The sequence below is a fragment of the Sinocyclocheilus anshuiensis genome, unplaced genomic scaffold, assembly GCF_001515605.1.
Source record: "Sinocyclocheilus anshuiensis isolate Anshui unplaced genomic scaffold, SAMN03320099.WGS_v1.1 scaffold224, whole genome shotgun sequence".
Lineage (NCBI taxonomy): Eukaryota > Metazoa > Chordata > Actinopteri > Cypriniformes > Cyprinidae > Sinocyclocheilus > Sinocyclocheilus anshuiensis.
The window spans coordinates 397,985-404,595 of record NW_015558577.1 but is presented as its reverse complement, the minus strand read 5'-3'; the positions used below and the strand labels follow the sequence as shown (position 1 = coordinate 404,595).

Here is a 6,611-nt window from a genome sequence, read left to right as displayed (position 1 = left end):
GAAAAATAATGTGTTTTTCGAACAACCTAGTGTGAGAGCCTGATCTAGTACACCCCCAAAACAAAATTAAGACTTTGTAAAAGAGCATAATAGTACCCCTTTAAGCAGAATTAAGAATTCTGCTTGCAGATACCTTAAAAATGACAGAAAGATATAAATAGAGCGATATTACAATTGCTACTGTGTGTTTTGTGCTATCCAGACATGAGTCACACGCTCTTATTATGCTGGGCTCTGGCGTATGGTGACTGCAGCATGTCACAGTTGCAGGCTCATCTTGCCCTGCCTGCGGAGGTGGAGAGTTACCAGACTGGCAGGGTGTCTGTATGCCCTTGGCTGAGGTTCTGCATAGGCAGGCTGATTAACAGCCAAAATGCATCTTGAGCCAGAAAGGGAATATGTCCCAGCGGCTGTGTACAGTCAATAATTCATCTAGAAGCAAGTAAAAGGGGACAAAGATCGTCAAACTTGGATTTTTACAGAGGAAACACAATACAGCCTTTGTGATACTGAGCTGTTCAGTCATTCTGCCCTGTGGACGTCAGCTCTCTGAACAGAACGGATGACAGTGTGAGCACATGATACAGTTTTACCCGCTAAGCAAAGATGCCGCCCACTATCATCAACCACTAAAATACTTTAAACTTTCAAAATAGTTTAAAACCAGAATATCCAAAGTCAAGTCATAACTTGCCTGAAATACATGTCATCGTCCTTTGAGGGCTCTGACTGATCATGAGCCGTTAGGAGGCCGACATCTTCAGCCTGATCCTGATGATCACTCATGGTCTTAGGCCTGCAATACACACAAACACACAGAACAACACATCACACACACTTCTAATGAGCCAACACGAAAATGTAGTCTTTTCCCACTGCAAAAAAGTGCCTGCTATTTCTGGAGTACAATTAAAAAGGTGTGATAAATGGACCACTGCTGCACTACTGTCACCATTAACTCTGAATGTTGCTTGGGCCTATTCTCTCCCTTGTTATTTTTAATTGGGAAGCTTCATTAGGCTGGAGTTTAAGTCATCTGTGTGTGCACTGACAGAGCGTTTCCTGTTTTTGAAGGTCACACCATTTGATCCTCTGCTTAATGCACCCCGGAGAATTAATGCATGCTGCTACGTCGCACATACGCAGCTGGTGTGCTGCAGCTCCAAATCACTTAACTAGCAGTTATCCTGCTGGCATAGTGCTAAATGCATCTACAGGACAGAAATGAGAGGAGGGCAAAGTGCAAGGTCTGCAAACCTACCGTGTTTTTAAAAATACAAAGAGAAATACATAGACAAGAGGATTAAACAGCCAGAGCATGATAATGGTAAAGAGATGACAGTTACCCAATTGATGTTTCATGTGCTTTAAGGTCATATCATACATACTTTGTTATTAATATATTCTTCATTATAATTGTGTTTTTCATAACATTTTTCACTCTCTCTGATCCTTAGAATGAACGGCATTTTGTGCTGCTGTGCCTTTAAAAAAAGCTTTCCCTTCACACAGCAAGTTTTGCTGTTTTGACTTGTTATATTATAATTTATAATAAATCTTGTCCAATGAACACTGATCTGTACTCTATTGAAATCCATGACTTCATAAAAAAAGCAGATTATGTTATGTAAATGAACAGTGTTGTAGTGATGACATGATATTATGCACAATTGCAAGGGGCCACAGGATGATTTAAAATAAGACCAAATATTAACTAAAAATCAAGATATAATCTGACATCATATTTCTTATTTTAATTTGTTTCATAAGGTTGTTTTAGTAAGGGTTCCCACGGCTTTGGAAAACCTGGATATATGAGCTAAATTTTACACCTGTGATTTCTACACCTGTAAAAGTAATTGAAATCAGGGTTAACAAAAACTAAAATTAAAATCATAAAAAACATGAACAAGCAACATTTCTAATTTTTGTTTAGTTAACAAAAAATAAAATAAAAAAATAAAATAAAATACTAAATAAAATAAGACTAAAAAGTAAACCTTAATAAAAAAAATTATATAGACGTTTAAAATTATTAATAAAAATTACACAACGCACAACAAAATTACTGAATCTTAAATCAATTTATAAAAAAATATATATAAAAATAAAATCGATTTAAAAAAACATTGATATAAAATGTCAGTAAAATAAAACTGATGAAAATGAATCAAATTAAATAATTAATTATGTCATGGAATTTTCAATATATACATTTTCTTTGTTATATCAATCTGTAAAAAATTATGAAAATAGCTATTTGTGATTAAAAAATAATGACAATAAAAACATCTGTATCCTGTGCTCACGGATGATTAGAAAAAGGCATGTAAAGATGTCTTTTTTTTTTTTTTAATTACTTATATAACAAATAAAACAAATTTTGCTTATTCATCTATTTGAACTCATATATAAAATAGACGAATCCTGCACACTGCTATAGCTTGCAAATCAAATTTTAATGCAACATTTCAGTCATGCGACCTTTATCAGGTATTGTTTTCCTAAACAAACAAAAAAATTAATTTTAATTAATTATAATAATTAATATAGGCCTAATTTTATTATTTTCATATACTATTCGCTTCTGTAAATAACAAGCTTAAAAATAAGCAGCCTTTTTATTACTGCAGATGTACCAGAAACATCTACATGGGGGGCCTGGAGTCAAAAAGATTGATAACCACTGATGTACATTATAGTGTATATTACTTGTACACTGATAAACATGTCACAGCTATATTTCTGAAGAAATTCCAGGGGAAGCCATGCTTTATGTGTAATCTTAAAAGCAATCACCATTGCAGGGCAGGCCAGAACAGGTGTTATTGACATGTAAATAGACAATCATGTGTTGATGTATTCATCTGTCTGGTGCAGGGGGCTGTTAGCTTCAGCAGATCCCATAGCTCCAGCTTCTGAAAGTTTGTTTTCATGTTATGAACTGTTTTATTTGATGATATGAAGCCTTTAATAATGACAGAGCTGTCCTAAATGTGGAAGGTTAATCAGGGCCCCTCTTCTTTCTCGCTATATTAGTGCGTTTACTAGGCTGTAACATCACAGGATAACTGCTAATCCATTTAGCGAAATCAACTTTAGCCTACAGTCACAGAAGCCTCTCTTAAAGGCACACCGCCAATTTTTTTAAACCTGGCAACGACACTGATTACAAAACTAGCACATGCTGAAAAAAAGGCATGAATGCTTGAGAAGGAAGCATTTAGCTAATATAGTATTGCATATGTTTTACAACATTCAGGTACAATAGGCCACAAGCCATAGTAACTAAAATGCTCAAAAAAAACCCTAAAAGACCTGCTATAATTTGTTAATGTTAATGGTTTACAGCAGGCAATGACAGGAGGTTGGCTGTATTTGTGTAAAGGGCCCTCGGGGGTTCACAGCAATAACAGAGAGGCAGCTGTACTGTAGGAGGCTAATGGGCCCATTCTCATATACATCTGCAGGCTGTAACTGCACCCCAGGCAGTTGACACACAACAGAGCTTTCTGATGGATACTTTGCAAGCCATTCACACCGCATTATGCCATTTTTGTATCCACATTGTATTGCGAGGACATGCAAGTTGGAAGACACCTGTGTGATGTTTTTTGTTAGTGACAGTCAACATTTAAACTGAGGGGAAATGAGGACAGCCACTCTTTCTTTCATTTTGACAATGCTGGAACACCTTCAAACACATTTGGCTTCCCCTGCCCTTATAAACATGTGATCATATTTTCTGCCAAATTACCCAAGTTACTGCATTTATTGTTACTACTGTAAAACCATATTCATAAAATGTGTCACCTTATTTTTGATTTTGGTATTCTGGCAAAAAAACTAAACAACTATGGTTATTGTAGTAAGCTCTTGAAACACTCATATCTCATATGGTGACTTATTACTGTAAAGAATTGAGCAGATTCAGAGGAGTGTCCCTGTGAGTGACCTACATTACCGTCTTAACTCATGCGCTGCTCCACTGCCCTTTCCATTTATAAACCTATAGGCTAGTGCTTTATATAAAGTTTGTATAGAGTGGATATGCTTTGACTAGTTAAAATGACTTGCAGAATAAAAACAATTCTGTCCAGTGCTTGGTACAGACTAAAAGGGGGAAAATGTATGGTGTTTACTTGTATAGTAAAACTGACTAGGTGTACGCAGACGAGACATATCTGCTTAAATTAAAACTTGTGTGATGTAAAAGTTAATTAGGCTAAATAAATTTGATAGCAGCCTAAACTTCTAAAATCACTAATGCAACGCTTCCGAGCGAATTCCATATGTAACATAATAAACATAGTAAATGTCAAATTATTTAAAAATAATAATAATAATCTGAAAGAAAAAAAAATAACAGTGACCAATAAATCGCGTGCGGTTTGCGACTGCCAAGCAACGTAGCAACTTGACACATTAATATAGCTAAAATTAATTAACTTAATTAGTGTGCAGTCACAGATGTGCGTAGTATTTTGTTATTTATTTTACTCTATAGCCTATATTTTTATAACGGCTTGTACGTGGCTCAGACGTTGGAGTTGGAACTAGAATTAGGAATTTACTCATGTGGAATGGGGGCACCCTGTTGAAAAAACCAGCATATGTTGGTTTTTTTCAACAGGGCAATGCAAATCAATGTAAATTTATCGTCAGACAATTAAATCACAATGATCAAATAAGTTGGCTATTATCGCCACAAATCAAACTAATACGTATGCATCGATCCAATAAGTGAACAGCCATCCAAGCCTGTGCGCGCGCAAACAATATTTGTGAATTCAAAACAGAAGACGTCACTACGTTCGCCAATATAGTGAGTGGAGAAACAGCGCTAAGTCAGTTGACACGTACCTGACGGACAGGAAATATCCAAACCCTCTCTCGACGTGTCCTATAGAGGTGTCAGTGTGAAGAAAAAGCCATCATTACCGGTGTTATAATAGTCCGAGCTCATAAAAGGTCATAAGTGTGATAGTGAGCGTTATGTAGTGTGATGTCTTATGAGAGCCGTAGCGTCAGCAGCATTAGAGACTCGTGCTGTTATTAGGAAGCTTCAGGAACACTCGCTGGATTTACTGCTCGGTATGAACGCACACACATACATTATACAGACTGACTGACTACATGAAAAATCTGAATAAATACCCATTTGCTCGTTAAATCATTCATTTTCCTAGTCCAGCCACTTTCGACAAGGGCTGGCAAATTCGTATAATCACAGAGTTAATGTCCTATGCAAACGCGTGAGAAAATGGATCTGTATGGCTTGTGTTTAAAATTTCACACGAGAGGTTGTATTTGAAAAGTTTCATGTAACTTAGCCTACTGTCAAAGAAAACACGATTTTAAAAACAAGGTTATTTCATTTAGGCTAGTAGTTGTTGGAAATATATTTCTACCTTGATCTTAAGATTTAAAACCAAGGTAACAAATGTACACAGTAAAGATTGTGTAAACTGAAATGTTCAAAGTGATCAAAACCGAAGTGAAAAAGCACAAAATTTGAGAACTGTTAGCAATAAAGCACACAGGCGTGTTTGAGCATGAACACAATCTACACAGAGATCAGTTGAGCTTTTAATAGCTTAAAGTTCAGCATTAATAAAAGATACATTTATAGGCCAACAACCAGTACACGTACTATTATGCATCTGAGCAACAGATTAATTGAAAAACCACAGGACACTTGAGAAATTGCATTGTGGCCTCACCGGTCACGGGTGCGACAGGTCCTGGTGCTGTGACCATGGGGGCGTCTGTGGCTCAGGCCCCTCTGCTGAAGGAGCCTCAGAACTGGCTGCGTATATAGTGCATCCCATGAAATCCCAGATGTCCAATGCAGACTTGCAAGAAGAAAAGTGTACTTCCATGCCCTTGCAGGATATCAGAGGAAAAGTCATTGCCTCAGCATCTCCCTGCCTCCCTCCCCCCTCCCAGCAGCGATAATCAGATTTGACATTTACACTCCACAAAATCATCCCCGCATAATCTCCACTTCTGCATCACGTTGCACATAAAAGCGCCTTTTGTTAGAGACAAAGCATTTTACACAAGCTGAAAGGGCTTTATGGTTCTTACTGTGCAAATACTCCGATGATTCAAAACAATGACCCTTTCAGACATTTCATTGTTGTCATATGACAGTCTAACAGCATTAGAGAAAGTAAATTAAAATGCTAGGGATTTGGAATTTCATGCATCCAAGATATTTAATGGTGAAGTATTTCCAGCAACTGAGCAAAAAATGCCTGCATATTTCATGGAAAATAATAAAGTCAATGAAAATTCTGCAGTGCATATACAATTTTCTAGTGTTTCATTGACTAACCTTCATTGCATAACCTCTATAAAATGCTTTTTAAAAACCATTATCCAGAATTCATGAACAATTGAGGAAAATCATTAAGATTTATATTGGAGGAATGAATAGGAAACAGGAAATAATGTATTTAAAAAGACAAAAAAACATTGATACAGTGGAAGTGGGTGTCCTCTAGTGGTAACTGGATCTTACAGTGTTCATTCAATATGATAATTTACCTGGAAAAAGGCCTTATGCAAAACATAAAATTATAAGATAACAAAAACCTTTTTTATTA

The 6,611-nt window shown here is 36.3% G+C and overlaps 1 pseudogene; it reads right to left on the bottom strand.

The window, feature by feature from the left end:
- Positions 1-5,831, bottom strand: part of LOC107679739 (GRAM domain-containing protein 2-like) — a 20,834-nt pseudogene extending 15,003 nt beyond the window's left edge.
- Between the last annotated feature and the right edge of the window lie 780 nt (positions 5,832-6,611).